Below are 22,068 nucleotides of genomic sequence, written 5' to 3' on the forward strand. Positions count from 1 at the left end.
GACACATTTCGAGCTCGTGCTCCGTGTCTAATGACCTAGATGTCGACAAGATATTAAACCCAATCTTCCTTCCATTTTTCGTTTTATTATTTAGAATCATATTTAAGTAAACTGAACTTCAATAAACCGCCAACGACTGAAGTGAAATGATCGTATGGCATTGTTGGCCGGAAGGCCTCATGCAGGGAAGTTGGGCCGCCGTATTGCAAGTTCTTTTTAGTTGACGCCAGTTCGGCGACTTGCGTTCGTCAGTCGTGATGAAATAATGATGAAGAACACACAACACCCAGTCATCACGAGGCAGAGAAAATCCCTGACCCCGCCGGGAATCGAACCCGGGCCCCCCTGCGCTATCGCAGGACCACGAGCTACGGACATTAACGACTGGTTTCGCTGAGTTAAAGCAGCATCTTCACGTTGTTGTTCTACATACGAACGAAAGCATCCATGTAATATAAAAGTAAACCTAAATAAAGGTATTTCCAATAATCTCACACTGATTTGGACAAGGAGACGCCCCCAGTGTATTAGCCACATAGTTCAGCCTCACGAAGAGGAGAAGCCGTCAGCAAATTAATAAGCTCCATTGGGGCGAATAGTGCATAGGATGAGGTACTGTGGAAGAAGAACCGTAGTTAACACAAGAAATATGGTTAAAATGTAATGCAAGAATCATAAATAAGCTACATCAGTAAAGCGTTTCTTTGAGAACCGTAACATCTACACCTACATCTACATGGATACTCTGCAAATCACATGTAAGTGCCTAGCAGAGGGTTCATCGAAGCACCTTTACAATTCTCTATTCTTACAATCTCGTGTAGCGCTCGAAAAGAACGAACACCTATATCTTTCAGTAGGAACTCTGATTTACCTTATTTTATCGTGGTGATAGTTTCTCCATATGTAGGTCGGTGTCAACAAAATATTTTCGCATTCGGAGGAGAAAGTTGGTGATTGGAATTTCGTGAGAAGATTCCGTCACAAAGAAAAACGCCTTTCTTTGAATAATGTCCATCCCAAATCTCTGTGACACTCTCTCCCATGTTTCGCGCTGCCCTTATTTGAACTTTTTCAGTGTAATTCGTCAGTCCTGTCTGTTAAGGGTCCCACACCATGCAGCAGTATTCTAAAAGAATACGGACAAGTGTAGTGTAGGCAGTCTCCTTAGTAGATCTGTTACATTTTCTAAGTGTCCTTCATCCAACATTTTCTATGTGTTCCTTCCAATTTATGTTGTTCTTAATTGTAGTACCTAGGTACAGTTGAATTTACGGCTTTTAGATTAAACTGATTTATCGTGTAACCGAAGTTTAACGAATTCCTTTTAGCACTCATGTGGATGACCTCACAGTTTCCGTTACTTAAGGTCAACTGCCAATTTTCACACCATTCAGATATCTTTTCTAAATCGTTTTGCAATTTGTTTTGATCTTCTGATGACTTTATTAGTCGATAAGCGACAGCGTCATCTGAAAACAACCTAAGACAGCTGTTCAGATTCTCTCCCAAATTGTTTATATAGATAAGGAACAGCAAAAGGCCTATAACACTGCCTTGGGAAACGCCAGAAATTACTTCTGTTTTACTCGATGACTTTCCGTCAATTACTACCAACTGTGACCTCTCTGACAAGAAACAACAAATCCAGTCACATAAATGAGATGATATTCCATTCCATAAGCACTCAATTTCACTACAAGCCGCTTGTGTGGTACAGTGTCAAAAGCCTTTCGGAAATCCAGAAATACGGAATCGATCTGAAATCCCTTGTCAATAGCACTCAACATTCCTGTGAATAAAGAGCTAGTTGTGTTTCAAAGGAACGATGTTTTCTAAACCCACGTTGGCTGTGTGTCAATAGGCCGTTTTCTTCGAGGTAATTCATAATGTTTGAACACAATATATGTTCCAAAATCCTGCTGCATATCGACGTTAACGATATGGACCTGTAATTTAGTGGGTTACTCCTACTACCTTTCATGATTATTGGTGTGACTTTCCAGTCTATGGATACGGATCTTTTGTCGAGCGAACGGTTGTATATGATTGTTAAGTATGGAGCTAATGCAACAGCATACTCCGAAAGGAACCTAATTGGTGTAGAGCCTGGACCAGGAGACTTTCTTTTATTAAGTTATTTAAGTTGCTTCACTACTCCGAGGATATTTACTTCTACGAGGGTAAGTCAATTGTTATCCGCAATTTAGTTATATTTTTGTTTATATGGGCAGTACTGTCGTTTTACGTTGATGACGCATGCTTTTTTATTTGTTGTTAAATCTTTTCAATTTTCAAGGTGCTAGGTTAGTTTCGTTGTCGCTGCCGTGCTCTTAATCATGGCTGCTCCGCTGTCTACTTGCACCAAAGAAGAGCAACATTCAGTTATCCCGTTTTTTGTTGTCGGAAGGCGTATGTGGGGGCCGAAATTCATCGAAGACTTTCGGTACAGTACGGGAACAGTGTTTTGCCACAACGGAATGTCTACGAATGGATTGAAAAATTCCTAAATGGTCGCACAAGTGTTACGCACGATGAAGGAGACGGACGACCGTTTACCACCACAAATGAAGAAACCATTGAGCGATCAGGTGAAATGATTCTCTTAGACAGACAATTAACTATTGACCAAGTGGCACATCGTCTGCAAATTAGTCACGGTGCTGCCTACGAAATCATCCACAACTGACTTCGGTTTCATAAAGTTTGTGCAAGATGAGTCCCAAAACAACTCACACAGTTGCATAAGCAAACCCGCTTGGACAACTGCAAAAATCATTTGGATCGCTGCGGCAACGAAGTGGACAACTTCTTAGACAGGATCATTACTGGTAACGACACATGGATCCATCAGTACGAGCCAGAGAGTAAACGGCAGAGTATGGAATGGAAACATCCAAATTCTCTGTGCAAGACAAAGTTCAAGACCCAACCGCCCGCAGGAAAACAGATGCTTACGGTTTTTTGGGACGCACAAGATCCAGTACTGAAACATTATGGGGAAAGGAGCACAACAATAAACAGTGTACGCTGCAGTGAGATGCTTACTGCCAGGCAAAAGCCTTCAATTCGAAGCAAACGCCGAGGAGTGCTGTCAAAAGGTGTTGTGTTGTTGCACGACAATGCCCGTCCGCATACTGCTGCCCACACTGCTGAAACGCTCCAGAAACTCAAATTTAAAGTACTGCATCATCCTCCATATAGTTCTGATCTTGCCCCTTCTGACTATCACTTGTTTGGTCCACTCAAACAGGCATTAAGGGGCCGTCCATTTGCCTCGGACGAAACAGTGAAAGAAGCGGTACATTCCTGGCTCGCAGCTGAACCGAGAACCTTCTTTTATGAGAGCATCAGGTAGCTTGCACAACTATGGACCAAGAGCGTTGAAACTCAAGCAGACTATGTCAAAAAATGATGTTGTTACAAGTGTCCTATTTGATTACAATAAAATTTTATAACTAATTTGCGGATTATAATTGACTCGCCCTCGTACGTTACTTTGTTGGCAGCTATTCTTCAATCGAATTCTGGAATATTTACTTCGTCTTCTTTTGAGAAGGCTGTGTTTAGTAACTCTGCTTTGGCAGCACTGTCTTCGATAGTATCTCCATTGCTATCGGGCACAAAAGACATTGATTGGAAAGTTGGAAATTTGTGGTTAGGTCTTATGGGTCCAAACTACTGAGGTCATCTGTCCCTAAGCCTACACATTACTTAATATAACTTAAACTAACTTACGCTATGGATAACACACACACCTAGTCCCGAGGGAGGACTCGAACCTCCGACGGGGGGAGCAGCACGGACTGTGACAATGCCCCTAAGACCACACGGCTACCGCGCGCCGCGCGTTGACTGTGTCTTGCCGCTAGCATACTCTCCTCGAATAGCAACGGGGGGAAGGAGGTGGAGGTGAGCGGGCGCAGGATTTAACATTCCCATTCGACGGACGGATCATTAACACTGTCACATGTACCAGCTCCAAGAGAGACTGCAGAGAGGTTTCGAATTTAATCCCGGATACTGTCGCAAAGCCTGGTGATCAGGAGCTCCTGATTGCCAGACTTTATGCCCACACCGCTCTTCGCCTTTCCGGTCAATTATTAGCGGTGAAAACTGCTTCCACCGCCATTGTCGAACCAGCAGCCTCCTAGGAGACCGCCACGGCGCAGGTGTACGTTAGCGACCTGGTCTACGAGGCTGTTCCAGCTACAGAGACATGTAGACATTGGAATAGGTACAATTCAGAGGAGCCCAAATCTAGTGAGTTGTTTGGAATTCCAGCAGAGAGTACTTCAGAACCGTCAGTTTCCTCAGTGTCAAAGTGCCGCTGCTAGCAACTGCGTTGATCTCTTCTCAAGATCTGTATTTTTCCCATGCAGTGCGTCCACACTTGCGTAACATTCATCCATTACTATATTGTGCTTTGCAAGTTTAGCAACAAGATGTCCCGTTCCTCATTCAATAAAATGTTGTTCGCAAGCATTCAGTCAGATGAAATTGACTTCGAGTATTTTTAGTTCAGTGCTATAGGCTTCCACATACTGATATGACTACTCTTTCGTTTCGGACGTGAAGTAAGGCCTCCACATCTATTATAAAGAATCAAACCGTAAATTTACTGGGGAGTTAGTTTTCGCATTTACTTTAGGTAGCAACCAACAAAAAATCCGATGTTCAAGTTGCGCAAAATTTTCTCATGATTAGCTCTTCATGTAGACTCTGGCTGGGGCATGCTTCAAATGGGTTACCTTCTAAATATCGCTAGCCACTTTTTAACTATTCAAAATGAGTAAGCAGATTCTCTATAAATATCTTCAGCAGGTTTTGATGATTTTACGTTAACGATAAATCACCCAAAAGAAAAGAAAACGTGTGATTATTCCATCTAAATTTGAACAAAATACACTTAAAACAACTATTTTAAAAAGCACTAAAAAGTACTATGTTCCGCATAAAGTTGAGACTTGACTCACATTATTTCGCAACATATATCAACATAATAAGAATCTCCTTGGAGATATGGTCCGTCTGTGCAATTAAATGAAAGGCTTCTTTTTTGTGCACTTACGTCGCTCCTTTTTTTATAAAGCTCTTCGGTGTCATGTAATACATGTTTGTTTTATTACATAAGAACTGCATTATATAATGATTCCAGGTACATGACTCTATTAAAGATATTTCTTATACTATTATAGTAAGGAGAGAACGTTTTATAGCGCAAGTTTCATGAGTTTATATTACTATTTGTTTCTGCTTATAATTGCTGATCCTATGATTCCCTTTCTGCCGTCTTGGAGTTATACCTTTCACCCGAACACTTCGACTGTGTATGATTGTGTGTCCACGTTCCTTGCATTTGTAGACTTAGAGAAAGCTTTTGACAATGTTGACTGGAATACTCTCTTTCAAATTCTGAAGGTGGTAGGGGTAAAATACAGGGAGCGAAAGGCTATTTACAATTTGTACAGAAACCAGATGGCAGTCATAAGAGTCGAGGGGCATGAAAGGGAAGCAGTGGTTGGGAAAGGAGTGAGACAGGGTTGTAGCCTCTCCCAGATGTTATTCAATCTGTATATTGAGCAAGCAGTAAAGGAAACAAAAGAAAAATTTGGAGTAGGTATTAAAATTCATGGAGAAGAAATAAAAACTTTGAGGTTTGCCGATGACATTGTAATTCTGTCAGAGACGGCAAAGGACTTGGAAGAGCAGTTGAACGGAATGGACAGGGTCTTGAAAGGAGGATATAAGATGAACATCAACAAAATCAAAACGAGGATAATGGAATGTAGTCAAAATAAATCGGGTGATGCTGAGGGAATTAGATTAGGAAATGAGACACTTAAAGTAGTAAAGGAGTTTTGCTATTTAGGAAGTAAAATAACTGATGATGGTCGAAGTAGAGAGGATATAAAATGTAGACTGGCAATGGCAAGGAAAGCGTTTCTCAAGAAGAGAAATGTGTTAACATCGAATATCGATTTATGTATCAGGAAGTCGTTTACGAAAGTATTTGTTTGGAATGTAGCCATGTATGGAAGTGAAACATGGACGATAACTACTTTGGACAAGAAGAGAATAGAAGCTTTCGAAATGTGGTGCTACAGAAGAATGCTGAAGATTAGATGGGTAGATCACGTAACTAATGAGGAGGTATTGAATAGGATTGGGGAGAAGAGAAGTTTGTGGCACAACTTGACTAGAAGAAGGGATCGGTTGGTAGGACATGTTTTGAGGCATCAAGGGATCACAAATTTAGCATTGGAGGGCAGCGTGGAGGGTAAAAATCGTAGAAGGAGACCAAGAGATGAATACACTAAGCAGATTCAGAAGGATGTTGGTTGCAGTAGGTACTGGGAGATGAAGCAGCTTGCACAGGATAGAGTAGCATGGAGAGCTGCATCAAACCAGTCTCAGGACTGAAGACAACAACAACAACAACAACAACAGTATAAACTATTGCCAACTGTCGATGTGTGTTTTTTGGTCATCTTCTGTTTGTGCTGTGGTGTCCGTACGCAGTTTGATATTCGTCTGCTGTGGATGCGAGTGTTAATATATGAGGCGAGGCCTGCTCTTTAAAATGGGTGATGGTTTGAGTGGAAGCAATAACAAACAACAGTTTTGTTTAATATAAAACATATAATGTGATAAGGTGTTCGTGTTAGTTACTACTTGGTCTGGTTATGTTCTGCATCTGTGTTTGTTATTGTTTTAGTGGCTAATACGATTTGTGAATTGTTGTTTACGTAAAAAGTGACGCTAAAGATAGCAGCATTTCATTAATGACAATGTCACCTTTCGTCTAGGTTAAAAATTTTGACCTTGTTCACGTGAATATTTTGCTGTATTTGTTCACTTGCGCATTATTTTACTTCAGAGTAGCTGCTACAGACACAGCTCTTCTGCGTGCTGGCAAATGAACTGTTTAATTTGGTATTACTATTCAGCTCTTGGTATATAATGAGAGTGCATGCATTTATGGAAAATACATTGCAATTACATTCTCCATGAAACTTTATTACAGTATAACAATTTTATAAGTTTTATTCGTACTTGGCAGCATGGTAATCATTAGCAGTCGTGCAGTAACTTTTTTTTTATTTACAAATTTTATGCTCTGTATGTTTTCTGCTTCTTTCTCACCTATTTGTTTTGTAATTATTGTCCATTACTCCGTGTAAATAATTGATACATGTATATAAGTTTTAAAGGAAAATATCCACCTACGTATCATTCCTTTTATTCTACGGTCACATTCTGAGAAAAAATAAGCGATCACTGTCTACAGGTAGCAAAACATGTTAAGAAATTGTATTTGCAGAAGTTACTTAAAAGGCGTCGCAAATTCTTAGGGTCAAAATTATACAGCCAGAAGAAGACCCAGGGCCCAGTATTTTGAGATCATTAGCCAACGGTCGGTAAAAGTATATCAGACGGTACGAGGTCTAGAACAAGCAATGCGTGTGAGGCTCGCGATTTTACAATGCTTATCAACCATGACAGGCAACTGCCCGCTGCAACAGCGTTGTTGGCACTGCAGTACAGAGGGTGACCCGAAAGACCGTTAACATTTGAAAATGCAGTTATTGACGGAATAATGGAGGGAGAGAAATAAAACGTGACACACGTGCCTCTAACCACACGGGATTTCTATGAAAAAAAAGAAACGAGTGCAAAAATTGTCCAACAGATGGCGCCGGACAGAGGGGTAATGCTTTTCAAAGTGTCAGCGTGATGTGTGCGAGGTAGGCCGATATGTTACGGAATCACATCATCCCTAGCCTGACTGATAAACACCTGCTGGAATGTATGACTTTTATGCAGGATGGCATTCCGCCCTATGCTGCGACACGCGTGAAGGACCTCCTGAGCACATCGTTTGCAGAGTATTGCGTGTTGCGTCGTCACTTCCGTCATACTTGGCGTCAGTTCCTCAGACCTCAATCCGTGTGATTATTGATTGTGGTGTTACCTGAAGACGCAAGTCTACCGGGATCGTCCGACCTCATTAGAGACGCTAAAAGACAACATCCGACGGCAGTTTCTCACCGTACCCACTGATATACCGTACAGTGCTATCTACGACATTGTCTCTCGACTACAGGTATTGTTGATGAATGACGGACGGCATGCTGAACATTTTTTACAGAGAATATCTCATTTGCAAAAAAATCAGTTGTTTTTGTAATTATTGCTTTTGTGTCGTCTGAAGCGCCGTCCGCCCCGACAGCTGAGTAGTCAGCGTGACGGACTACCGTCCAAAGGGGTCCGGGTTCGACTCCCGGTTCGGTCGGGGATTTTCTCCGCCCAGGGACTGGGTGTTGTGTTGTCTTCATCATCATTTCATCTCCATCTGGCGCGCAGGTCGCCCATTGTGGCGTCGAATGTAATAAGACCTGCACCTAGGCGGCCGGAGCTGCCCCGTAAGGCGCCTCCCGGCCAATGACGCCAAACGCTCATTTCCATATGAAGCTCCGTGTGTTAGTCATTGTGTGCACTTTTTCGGCTTCAATAAAATTCCGTGTCATTTCAAGCCTGTGTGTTAATTTTTACCTCTCTACCTACATTATTCCGTGAAGTATTGAATTTTCAAATTGTTAACGGACTTTAGGATCATCTTCCACAATAGCCTGTGATATGCTCACTGTGAAATTTGGCAGTTATTACAGCTTATGACTAGTTGTTGGATGTAGAGCATTACTCGCTTCAGGAACTTGAGTTATGCATTAAATGTATGATGCAGCAAACTACAGAGTCCGGAGAGCAGCAAGAATATAAAGTTACGAGGGTAATTCAATAATATAATATACAAAAATGTACTATCTGAATCCAAGCATGCCGACACTCCTGTGTAATGTGGAAATGATCACTAGATGTCACTAGAGGCGGACCCGTCCGACTGAGAGCAGGCAGAGAGTATTGTATTATTTGTAACAGGAGAGCTCATTGACTTCGAACGTGGTGTAGTTACTGCATGTCAGCTGAGTGACAAATCTGTCAATCCTTCAAAAACTGTTTTTATGCGACTGCAAAGTGGAAGCCGGCCGCGGTGGCATGCGGTTCTAGGCGCTGCAGTCCGGAACAGCGGGACTGCTGCGGTCGCAGGTTCGAATCCAGCCTCGGGCATGGATGTGTGTGTGATGTCCTTAGGTTAGTTAGGTTTAAGTACTTCTAAGTTCTAGGGGAGTGGTGACCTAAGATGTTAAGTCCCATAGTGCTCAGAGCCATTTGAATCATTTGCAAAGTGGAAACGAGTAGGAAAAACAGCAGCTATACCAAGACTTGGGAGTACTGACGTCCAGAGACCGCCGAGTATGGCGCAGGGTAGTTCTAAAAAATTGCATGAAATCAGCGAAAGGAATCTCTCGTGAGTATCCAAGCGCTACCAGCAGTCCATCCAGAATAGTGACTGTAGGTATGGAGTCAAAAGGGGTGGGGTACAATGACCGAGCAGCTCCTCATAAGCCAAGCCACCGATTTCTGCAGCCAGAGCTTGGCCACGCTTGCGGTGATGTAAAGAGCGGGTCCACTGGACACTTGATGACTGAAACGAGTGATTTTGAATGATGAATCACGCCATACTCGGCGGCAATCCAGTGGAAAGGTTTGATTTTTGCGAATACCTGGAGAAGGCTTCTGCCATCATATCCAGTGTCAAAAGCGAAGTTCGGAGCAGCTGCAGTTCTGATTTTGGTGTGGTTTTCGTAATTAGAATGCGTTTCCCATATTGTGATTAAGAAAATGCTAAATGTGCAGTGACATGAACACTTTTTACAGCATTATGGTTCAAATGGTTCTGAGCACTATGCGACCTAGAACTGAGGTCATGAGTCGCCTAGAACTTAGAACTAATTAAACCTAACTAACCTAAGGACATCACACACATCCATGCCCGAGGCAGGATTCGAACCTGCTACCGTAGCGCTCGCTCGGTTCCAGACTGTAGCGCCTAAAACCGCACGGCCACACCCACCGGCACAGCATTATGAATTTTGAGATGATTATTGTCTTACAGCATGACAATGCATAGTGTCATATAAAATGGTTTGTCGACAATAACATTCCTAAAACGACTGGCCTGCTCGGAGTCCCGACATGAAAACAATGGAACACACCTCGTGGTGAGATAGAACGTGGACATCGCTCCAGACCTATGCGTCCTACATCACTACCTTCTCTTTTTTGGGCTCTTGAGGAAGAATGGCCTGCCATTACTCCACAAATAGCAGAGGTTAAAAATACCGCTTCAGTTGTAAATTACTCTATTTTCACACGACCGGTTTCGGACTGTTATAAGCCCATCCTCAGGCGTCGTACTGGAAGTAGCGAAAGACGGGAGATAATTTTCACACGCCGCAACACACATGAAAAACAAAAAAACAAATTTTTAAAAAAAAGGTTTTAAAAACTTTTAGAAACAGTTTTTAAAACTTTTTTAGAAAAAATTGTTTTTGTTTTTTATGTGTGTTGCGGCGTGTGAAAATTATCTCCCGTCTTTTGCTATTTCCAGTACGACACCTGAGGATGGGTTTATAACAGTCCGAAACCGGTCGTGTGAAAATAAAGTAATTTACAACTGAAGCGGTATTTTCAACTACTGCTATAATGCTCGGTTGCGGATGTCCTGCCAACAGGATTTTTTGTACTCCACAGACAGTTAGACACCTCCCGACCTGATTTGAAGCCATCGTAAATGCAGTTCGTGGACACACCCCATAGTAATGTCTACTAATAGATGTCCAGATACTTTTAATCAGACAATGTATATTTCTTGTTAAATTACACTCTGGTATGTAATTCCTATGTGCATAAGTATATTATTGTAAATTTTTTTCTTGTTTCAATCTTTCGCTTTTGCTTACCATAACTTTCTTACGATTATTGACAGTAAAAATTTTCATTGTACGTAGCCCGTCAGTAGCATGATGAGCTTGTTTTAAGACTCTAGAAACAGCATCTTGGCTCATACGGATTTGGGCCATCAGGATTTACCTTCGGATTTTACATGTTGAACTATACATTTTCCGATTTTAAGTAAGTAAATTCTCAGAAATATGAAATCTTATCACCACAATATGAAATTGGGGAAAAAATATCAAAAACGAATTAGGGATGTGTGATAAAAAATTAACAAAGAAGGTATATGAAGACATCTCTTTAATACATACAGCTCCGAGTATGTGAATCTGTTTGAGAGTATGCGCAGTACTTCACGGAAGTTGGTGTCATTCTTAAAATGTAAGATATTCATATTGTATCACTTAGTTGATGACTTGTCACTTAGAAAATATATTCTTCGTACATCCATAGTTGAAATGGAGAACAGTGGGACGCCAGCTGGAATAAATTTATGTTAAAAATGAAGAAATTCCTCCAGCTGCATTTAAGGTGTAGATTTTATTTTGGCAACTAGTTTCAACGTTGTAACAACGTCAGCTTCAGGCCCTATAAAATATACCATACATACAACAGCCAATGTGACATCAGTAATCTATGAGTTATATTATAATCATTTACATAATGGACGAATTCAATAAAATTAATTACGTTTTGGCTGTTTTCTTTAAATGCAATCATTCTGGAAAATAACGATTTATGTGGTACCAATAAGTACAAATGAAATTATATATACATGACCGTTTTAATTACAGATCAACGTCAAGCATTAAATGAAATGGGAGTATGTATAAAAAAACTTAGGTGACAAATCGTTACGCTTACAAATAATAAACAGTGCTAAAGAGAATATGCATTAATAATCAGAGTGTGTAGGGTAAGATCCATTATTTAAGAATAGTAACGCGACGGAAAGGTAATATGTTTATAATATATTTGTTTACATAATAACTCATAGATTACTGATGTCACATTGGTTGTTGTATGTATGATATATGTTATAGGGCCTGAAGATGACGTTGTTACATTGTTGAAACTAGTTGCCAAAATAAAATCGACACCTTCATTTATAATATAGGAAATATATGTCTGAAACAGTTTTTTCACTTCGTATCAGAAGGTAGAAATGACGAAACATTGTTTTCGGCTCGGATGTGTAAGTCGTGCAAATCACACACTTTGACTTAGTTTCTCGTATGTTTTCATTCACTTGCTAGAAGGAGTTCGTTTAAGTAATTTTTTTCCTCTTTAATTACCTGTAAATATTTGAAGCCGTATTTTCATCCCTTATAAGCACTTTCTGTTTGTCATCAGAAGTGTCTAACTTTAATAGTCATATAAGTCGACGCTACTGATGAGTGTATTAGTCAATTTTAAATTTACCGTAGTGATGGAAACGGCAACGCAGCCGTATAATATGTTGAGCACAGGAATAAATTTGTCTCCTACCACAAAAATGATCTTCATTTCTTTTTACTGTCTCGGGATTGATTTTGGAACTACCATCCCCATCATCTGATGCACCTGGTACATATACACCTAATCGCTACGAGGTATGTTTTTCTTGGGACCACAACTTGCTGTCATCACTGTTCAGTAGTAGCGGGCCCTGCAACCGTGTTTCCCACTGTGACCCAACCCGAGTGGTGCTGTGGACACAGGTTTTACAGAGCACGCTCGTATCGATTACGTGTACATAAACTAAGGTGACAAGTCTTGGGATGGCGATATGCGCATATGCTTATGTCGGCAATAACGCATCCACAAGGTATAAAAGGGCAGTGTATTGGCGGAGCTGTCATTTGTATTGAGGTTATCCATGTGAAAAGGTGTCCGACGTGATTATGGTAGCACGACGGGAATTAACAGACTTTGACTGCTGAAGAGTAGTTGGAGACGCACGGGACATTCCATTTCTGAAATAGGTGGAGAATTCAATATTCCGAGACCCACAGTGTCAAGAGAGTCGAGAATACCAAATTTCAGGCATTACCTTTCAGCACAGACAATGCAGTGGCCGACAGCCTTCACTTAACGACCGAGAGCAACAGCGTTTGCGTAGAGTTGTCAGTCATAACGGACAAGCAACACTGCATGAAATAAATGCAGAAGTCAATTTGGGACGTACTACGAACGTATCCGTTACGACAGCGTGGCGAAATCTGGCGTCAGTGTTCTATGAGACTAGTGCCTTTGCCAACACCACGACATCGCCTGCAGCGCCTCTCCTGGGCTCGTGACCATATTGGTTCGACCTAGGCATCTGGAGAACCGTGACCTGGTCAGATGAGTGTCGACTTCAGTCGGTAAGAACTGATAGTAAGGTTCGACGTGGCGTAGGCCCCACGAAGCCACGGACCCAAGTTGTCAACAGGGTGTCGTGCAAGCTGGTGGTTGCTCTATAATGGTGTGGGATGGATCCTCTTGTCCAACTGAACCGATCACTATCTGCAAATGGTTTTTTCGGCTACTTGGAGACAATTTGCAGCCATTAATGGACTTAATTTTTCCCAAACAAAGATTGAATTTTGATACATGACAATGTGACATGTCATCGGCCCACAATTGTTCGCGATTGGTTTGAAGAACATTGTGGACACTTCGAGCGAATTATTTGGCCACCCTAATCGCCCGACATGTAGTATAATGGAGAAGTCAGTTGGTGCACATAATCCTGCTCCGGCAACACTTTCGCTGTTATGAACGGCTACAGATGCAGCATGGCTCAATATTTCTGCAGAGGACTTTCAGAGACTTGTGGAGCCTATGTCACGCCACGTTGCTGCACTACACAGGCCAAAAGGGGGTCTGGCACGATATCAGGAGCAGCCCATAACTTTCGTCGACTCAGTGTATACCAGGTGCATCTGACGATAGTTCCAAAAATCGACCATGGCACAGTAAATGGAAACTAAAGCTCATTTTTGCAGACAGAGGCAAATTTATTAGTGATCTCAAGTTTTTTCTTTGTTTTCTATACTAAATGACTTGTTCACTGACAGTTGACTCTTTTTATTGAAAGCACGTCTTGATACGGTAATATTTTTGATTTCCTGACAGCATCTGTTTTATTCCGCATTTAAAATGCCTAAATAACTACATTTAAAACTCTTTCTATTTTGTATCTTCCTGCTTGATGCAATGTATCTCTTATCTTCGATGTGCTTTCTTTAGTAACTTTGGTTTTTTTTGTGTATTAATTATAAACTCAAACTTTTTCAGAGCTATTCAAAATTTAGAAAATATATTATGTATAATGTTTTTCATTTTCAGCTATAAGACTTAAATCCCCCGCAATTCTTTTTGCTTTGAAAGAGAATTCCGTTCCTTACAGATGATTTTCCTTTGAAAATCTTCATAGCCTTTTGAATGAAATGGTTAAGCAAAAGTAATGGTATGAGCAACTTTATCCTACACTCTTTCCACTTTTAGTTTTACGCTATTTTCAGTAAACACCTCTCAAGCCAAGCACTTTGATGTCTGTGTATGAACATTATTCGTTCATTATCGAGCGCGTTGGCGTTGTGGTTAAGACACAGGGCTCGCATTCTGGAGGACGACGGTTCAAATTCCTCTCCAGCCTTCCCGATTTATCTGTAACGCTATTTCTCTAAACCAATTAAGGTGAAGACCATAATAGTTCTTTTGTTGATGGATGCCCGAATTCTTCTCCCCTTCTTCTTAAGTCCGCACTTGTGCTCGGACTCCAATGACCTCGTCATAGACAGGACTTTAAACCCAAATATCGTACCTGTCTTTACTTGTTTATTAGCATTTCAGCCATCATCCCCCGGGGATTGACCTTGTGGTTCAGAATAAACCCATATAACACAGGGTCTGGACCAGTAACAACAGATAAAATTAAATCTTTGGTTTGCACGGCAGCTTTTACGCTGACTTGGGTATGATATTGATTGTTTCTGGATTTTACGAAATCCTAGAATTTTTCTCAGCCTTCTGACTGGCTTAATGCGGTTCACCACGAATTACTCTACTGTGCCAGCTTCTTCATACCGGCGTAACACTTACATCCTACATCCTCGATTATTTGTTACATATATTCAAATGTCCGTCTTCCCCTGCAGCCACCCTACCCCCCCCCCCCCCCTCCCCAATACAATTCAAGCTACTCCCTGATGTCTTAACACGTTTCGTATCATTCTGTGCCTTCTTACTGTCAGTGTTATCCATCTGTTCCTCTCTTCAGCGATTCTGAGAGCAACCTCCTGATGGTGTTTGGCTATCTCATCAGTGCACGAAGTATTCAACATCTTTCTACGGGGTGTAGCATTTATCTCGACCACCGCAAATATTTTGTTGTCCAGAAGTACAGAGAAAAATGTATCATGCAAATAAGTTCACTTTTTACATTTGTTAATAACAGCTGCTCATACAGTTGCAGATGTCAAACAGTATGCTGAAAAAAGGCAACAAAACCCGGATAATATGGCGGAAATAACGACAACAAACGTAGAAACAATTCTGTGACTTACCGTAAATAAAGCATTACGAAAAAATTCACAGAATACGACATTTGGAAACAAACAGTATACGTGTAATAAAGTTTTGTAATCTTTAGAATGATGCTAATTTTGCATGTCTTAGAATAAAGAAAAACAATCTGATGATGTCGATATTGTCGCTGAAACTATGGGAAGGATATGAACAAAACAAAAGTGTTGAACTAGTTTGGGAAAAAATGAATAAAACAAAAGTGTTTTACATCATGGCGGATCCACAGTCACATATTGTCGGCTGTTCATGCAAATGTTGATTAGTTCCCAGAGTGACATCAACCAGTGTTACTGCATTTCTTGCAACTTTGTTCGTTACGGAAGTATGAGCAACAGTACATTTTAACATTGGCTTGTACTTTTTATACCGTAATTCACTTCCTCTGGTCAAGACCCATTCAAAAATGTATCACCCTATACCGCTCGTTAAAAACATAACACATAATAAACTTTGATTCTCCTGTGCTAACAAACAGTGCAGGTAAACAGCGTAACGTAACACAGCCAAAATGACACCGTCCGTACCATCAGCCGCCTTCAGTCTGAAGGTTTTCGTGAGTATAGTGAGCATCAATGAAGAAAAGGTAGAACTTCTGCTCAGTAGAACCGTAACTGCACTAAGGCTTTCTTATTTACGATATGTAATATAGTACTGTAGTTCTTTACAGATGATTTGCAGTTGTAGCTTCTCTTCGCTTGTGTGCTTTGTACACTGACTTAACAAATGTCATGGGATAGTGGGGCACAGATGGCAGAGGTATGTTGTATGCCCACCATCCTCCTCCTGTGCCAGCTGCAGTTGTGTAGGAGAACTTCTGAGTAATGGCTGTGCAAGCGATTTCTGTAACAAGCGACGTCGTCATGAGCTGCCCCCGTTCGAACTGGGTATGGTGGTTAGATTTCGGCGGAGCTGCAGGAATTCTGCTTGACACGCTCAACTGTATCCAGGACGTATCGTGAATGGTTGAATGAGGGTGTCACAGTCCACAACAGCCGAACTGCCGGACATCCACCCACCAAATGGTTCAAATGGCTCCGAGCACGATGGGACTTAACATCTGAGGTCATCAGTCCCCTAGACTTAGAACTACTTAAACCTAACTAACCTAACTACATCACACACATCCATGCCCGAGGCAGGATTCGAACCTGCGACTGTAGCAGCAGCGCGGTTCCGGACTGAAGCGCCTAGAACCGCGCGGTCACCACAGCCGGCCGTCAACCCACCCTCGATGACATCTGAGCCGGATCGTCAATAATGACACAAGGATAACAGGGCAACAAAGCACGAGTCAGTTCAACGCAGGACGTGCTAGACACGTATCCCAGTCGACAAACCGTAGGAACAGGGTTTCCATAGGGTACGGAAGCCGGCGCCCCACACGGGTGCCACTGTTAACCCAACGATATGCGGCACAATGGCTTGTATTATGGTCTGGGGTGCAATTTCCTGGTGTCAAATGGGCCCCCTAGTTGTTCTGGGAGGGACTTTGAAAGGTCCGCTGTATGACGAGCTGCTCGGAGTTCATCTCCACCCGTTTTGGCATTCCAACGCTGTGACGGTTTTGCGGTGTTTCAGTATGATAACGTGCCGCCACATCGCTCCCACGTCACCCGGAGATGGTTCCAGGAACATGCAGGGGAGGTCCAAAGATTAAAATGGTCACTCTGGAGCCCAGATTCGAACGCCACCGAGCATATGTGGGATTATCATGGAACGCAGGTTATGTGCCATGGAACCTGCACCCACGAACAGACCAGAATTGGCTGACTCTCTGCAAACGATTTGGTGTTAGCTGCTACCACAGGAGTACCAGGGACTTCTAGACTCACTTCCATAGCGTCTCAGTGGACTCCGCAGGGCCAGAGGAGGACTCCTGCGATATTAGGCGCCTGTGCCATGACATTTACCAAGTCAGTGTACTCCCAGAAAACTTGAGCTGCAGGCAGTTGACTAAATGACCAGTGTGCATTTTCCCTCTGTTTCCATTCATTTACTGTAAAGTCTAGCAATTGGACGCATTACGCTTTCCGGAGTACCTGCAGCGTATGCTAGCACATACGAGTTAAAGTCAGTTTTGTGTTACGTTTTTAGTAACGTCAGTTATCCTGAAGTAGATGTTTCAACAAAAAATATGGGGTCCTACTTAAAAATGACGAACTGCTGTTCATATCTTAGTAACTAACGAAGTTACAAAAGAGCAGTTATTCAGTTAATGTCCCGGTGGTAGTAAAACAGCATTTAAATGTGACCATTTGAGGTTAGGCTTTACCGTGACTGTTACTGACATCGAATGAAAAAATAAAATTTACCGTTATCAGTCACTGCTTTAAATTATTTCCAGAACGCGTTGCAAAAGCTTAAACCTTCATCAACAGGTGGATTTGTGTGTATTAATATGATATATGTTTTTCCTGTTACGACTTTGGGTAGCCGGTGGCTATTTTAGAACACGTTTTCTGGGTATCTTTGACAAAAACTGGACGTAAATATAAATGTGCAAATAAAATAACTAACACAGAATACCTCCAGTGATCACTGGCAACTTTCTCTGTCATAATAGATCACATATCAAGTGTCACATTTTTTAAACAAAGATGGTGTCTGGAAACTGATAGGTATAAAGAACCTACAGCAAGAACAGAAATACTATTTCAAAATAGAAAGAATATATTGCAAAACATTTCGGACTAAGTCTTAAGGCATTATGGAGATTTTTGGCTTAGTATACGAATAGGTGTGTTACATTAAATGTTTCGAATGGTACCCGAATACTTGTCTGTCAAGTTTGTGCTCCTCTGTCTCTGAACCCCAAACTAATTTCTTATTTGTGTATAATTTTGCCCCTGTTGGAAACATAATTATTCCACCTAACGTTTTCAACATGTTGGGAACTGGCCACCGAGTTGTCACAAGAAAGTTACAGTAACATGCGACACTGTTATGATCACCCTGCTATGCAACTAACTTGACTGTGTCCAATTTCCTCATATGAGATTATGTATATCTTTACCTTTTTTATATAACCCTCCAAAATTAAAGATTAGGAGGAGCCAAGGAACGGATATTCTGATCAGATCAGTGCTGTGAGGACCAGAATAATTATTGAATCTATTCAGTTCAGCAGAGACAAAACAATCAGATTGTTATTAAAAGTTTTCCCTAAGTGGTAAGAAGAGAACATTTAAAATCTACACAGTAAACTTTGAAAAAGCTTCTGTGAGCACTGGTATTCTCCCTATCAAGATGTACTGGACAAAATTCTTTGTGTATCCTGTCACAAATCTATCAAAAAAAATTACGAAAAGTGGCGATCAAGAATGGTGTGAAGTGGCAAACAAATGTCACGAGTTCTATAGCTCTAGCAAGACGGAGCAAGGCTGATCAAAGTACGTCGGTGTCGCGTATATTTACCAGTAATAACTGCAGCTGTACCCGGTGCTGCCGTCGACTGTCTGCATAGCTCGATGGGTCGCTATGTAGACAACCCACGGAGCTGCAACTGCGACGGGGATGAGCGATCGTGATAAACAGCGTGTTCCTAGGTACATCTACTCCGTAGCGGATAATACACAGAGTACGACTACTCGCTAAAGCAGTCAGAACATGAATTCGATTTCCTCAGATCGAGCGTAGCATCAGTGTCTCCTGCTCTGCACCAGCGGCTGCCTAATCATCTTCTTTCAACAAAATTTCCGCGAAGCCCTGTCTTCCCTCGAAACATTGTGTGTGCGGGAATCATCGCCCATGTCAGGCGTATTAAGCTGAAACATTCTCGAGGCTTCTGCGTCGCTAAAGGAACCAGCGGAATGTTTCTGCAGAGTTCCACGCCCAGAGCAATGGCGTGAAGGGCTTACAAGGAGCGCACCTCGCCAACACGGCCCGTAGCGGCGCCAGACTGTTTTTTGTGTTAATCGGCAAAAAACTGGGCCAGCTTTCCACGGAGTGGAGAAATCGCAGCTCTAAGGTTTACGGTGCGGGACGATGGCACCACCCCGCACCCGTCCTGTACAAGAGGTGCCGCCCGCTGGGGGCGGCGTGTTCGCTGGCTTTCTCTCGAGCCGCCCTTGGAGGACGCTATAAACCGCCCCGGCTCGGTCGTTCCCTCGTTTCACCACACAGGGTGCGTTGCGACTCACTCACAGAAACCGAAGCTAACTGCATTATTTTCATCTGCTACCAAACTGACTATTTGTGTGAAATGCGACATTTAGCGACCTCTGGCACCACTTGGTTACTCCGTGTGAGGATAAAAAAATATTCAGTATCATTCCGCAAAATTATATGCAAATTGCTTAGTTTTTTTATTAAAAATGTAAGGTGGGTGACTGAAGTGGGTCTTGCACTCATTGTAGAGGGGCCACACCGGTTGCAATGTCATCTGATTACATAAAGTAGTAGAAAGTTTAAACTATATAAACTTAAGAGAAAAGGATTCGTATACCATTCGAAATGTGTAACACATGTATTCCCTTACCCAACCAAAGATCTCCTCTATACTTTAAGACTTACTCCGAAATAATGGTTTTGTTTGCTATATTTTCCTTGTATTTTGAAATAGTATTTCTGTTTTTGTTATATGTTCTTAGCACCTGTCAGTTTCTAGCCACCACAATTTTTATTTTTTATTTACAAAGTGTGACAGTTATATGTGATGTATCACGACAGAGAAAGGAGCCTGTGACCATTGGTGGTGTTTTATTTTAGTAGTTTTATTTTCCATTTTGTATTATCGTTCAGTTTTTGTCAAACACCTCAACAAAATCACATTCTGAAACAGTGTTTTGTTTCTCTACTAGACAGTCCCACAAGCTACTACAAATTCGTAACAAAACACACACGTCATATTAACACAAATAAATTGTCTTGATGACGGGCTTTAAACATCTGAAACGTATTCTGGAAATAATAAATACCTTGCGGGCATACAGGCCCTCACAGTAAGGTGGTGTAAAGCCGTCGGACTGAACGGAAATAACGGTATACTTCATCTTGGAAAGCAGAGAACAGTTTCAGGTCTGCGGAAACCCTTCTATACTGGACTGAGAACCGGTGACGTGGAGCTACAACCACATCTGCAGGTGAACATACATATCAAGTCATAAGATGAGCAACACTGGGGTGATATGGAAGACCCAACATTCGTCATCACTTTAGGGTGAAAAAGTAAACCACCAAAGAGGCGAAAGTCGAAGACAAAATGTGCACTTAGCGATCGGATCTCGTAGTAGCTAGTACGACGGAAAGTTAAAATGTCGTGGTATAAATGTCAACCAATTCGAGAGACAAATAACGGAAACAGGTGATAAGTTCACTGCTGTATTTTCACTGTAGAAAAATCAGTATTGTTATTCAAGCACCCAGTCCCACAAGGTCCAGCGAAACCACCTCACACGTTCCAATATAGGTATTATTACCTAAATATATGGATTTGATGGCAAGGAACATGTCGTGAGTCCAATAAAGATTTTTGGTGCGGCTGAGGCGGTATTCTATTTTCGAAGATGCAGAATCGCAGCTGCCGTTGTCCTGACTACGAGAGCCGTTCACTAGTATAGTAACGCAACTTTTTTTTTCTCTCAGCCAGTGTTTATTGTTAAAATGCGGAATTTGTTGTGGGACATCGTGGAATACTCCCGGTTCAGCCCCTGTAGTTTCATGAAGTTACGATACGTACCCTTCAAAATGGCGTCTCTAACGAAGTTGCACTCCAAGCAACGAGTTGTCATTGAGTTTCTTTGGGCGAGAAGCCAGAGCATTGCAGCTTTTCGTAGGCACTTGCAGACCGTCTACGTAGACCTGACAATGAAACAAGGGCGCGCAAACGGGTTCCATCTCCCACGTGCCCGCCGGCCGCACACAGCTGACTCCTGCAGTGTTCGAATTTGCCGACATTCTCCCTTGAGGTAATCGACGGATCACAACCGAACTCCTTGCTGCTCAACTGAATGTCTCTGCTGGATGACGGGGGAGGTTACTGGATGTAGCAAGACTTTTGGCTCCGACGTCGGACAGTAGAATGGTACCCTGTTTGGTGGTGTAAGGCCGCCTCATTGAACGGAGATTATATTGAAAAATAGGGTTTTGCAACCAAAAGAATTGGGAATGATGTGGTGATTAGGATTCCTGAATAAATTCAACCTACTCTCAGAAAAAAAAGACGTGTTGCTTTACTTATTCAACGTCTCTCGTATATAATATTTTACAACAATAAACTTGTTTTTTCATTCGATAAACAATATTTGCTTGACTTTTTTTATTTTGCTTCTGGACAAAAAGTTATTTTGGGTGGCCAGTGTAAATGGGAGACCCCGTATAGCAATGAGTTTCTAAAGACACGTACAAGGCTATGAAACATGACAAACTGCCCATTGGCTTCTGTCTCGGGTTCCAAGGCCGACGTTCATCAAATGATTTTACTGGCGTTTCGCCAGCACGAGTGGCTGGCATTGTCAAAGCTTAACCCTCCATTGCCGGTGGTGAACTGGAGCCGAGCTCGCCGCCGTAGACCATATGTACCTGGCGCGCCAACGTCCGAGGTCTTCTCCGCTGTCATTTCCGGTGCGGTTCTCCTCTTGCTACCTGCGACGGTCGTCGCCGCAGTACGGAAAGCTAGGATCCGTTTACCTTAAGGCTTTCCTCTTTCTTGTTGAA

General features: G+C 42.0%; 1 protein-coding gene across 1 annotated transcript in view; it reads left to right on the forward strand.

The window, feature by feature from the left end:
* The window catches only part of LOC126341885 (regulator of G-protein signaling 11), a 1,532,239-nt gene that overhangs the window by 1,445,889 nt on the left and 64,282 nt on the right, over nucleotides 1-22,068 (forward strand). The gene's annotated exons all lie outside the window — the stretch shown is intronic.

This window comes from Schistocerca gregaria, chromosome 1, assembly GCF_023897955.1.
Source record: "Schistocerca gregaria isolate iqSchGreg1 chromosome 1, iqSchGreg1.2, whole genome shotgun sequence".
Classification (NCBI taxonomy): Eukaryota; Metazoa; Arthropoda; class Insecta; order Orthoptera; family Acrididae; genus Schistocerca; species Schistocerca gregaria.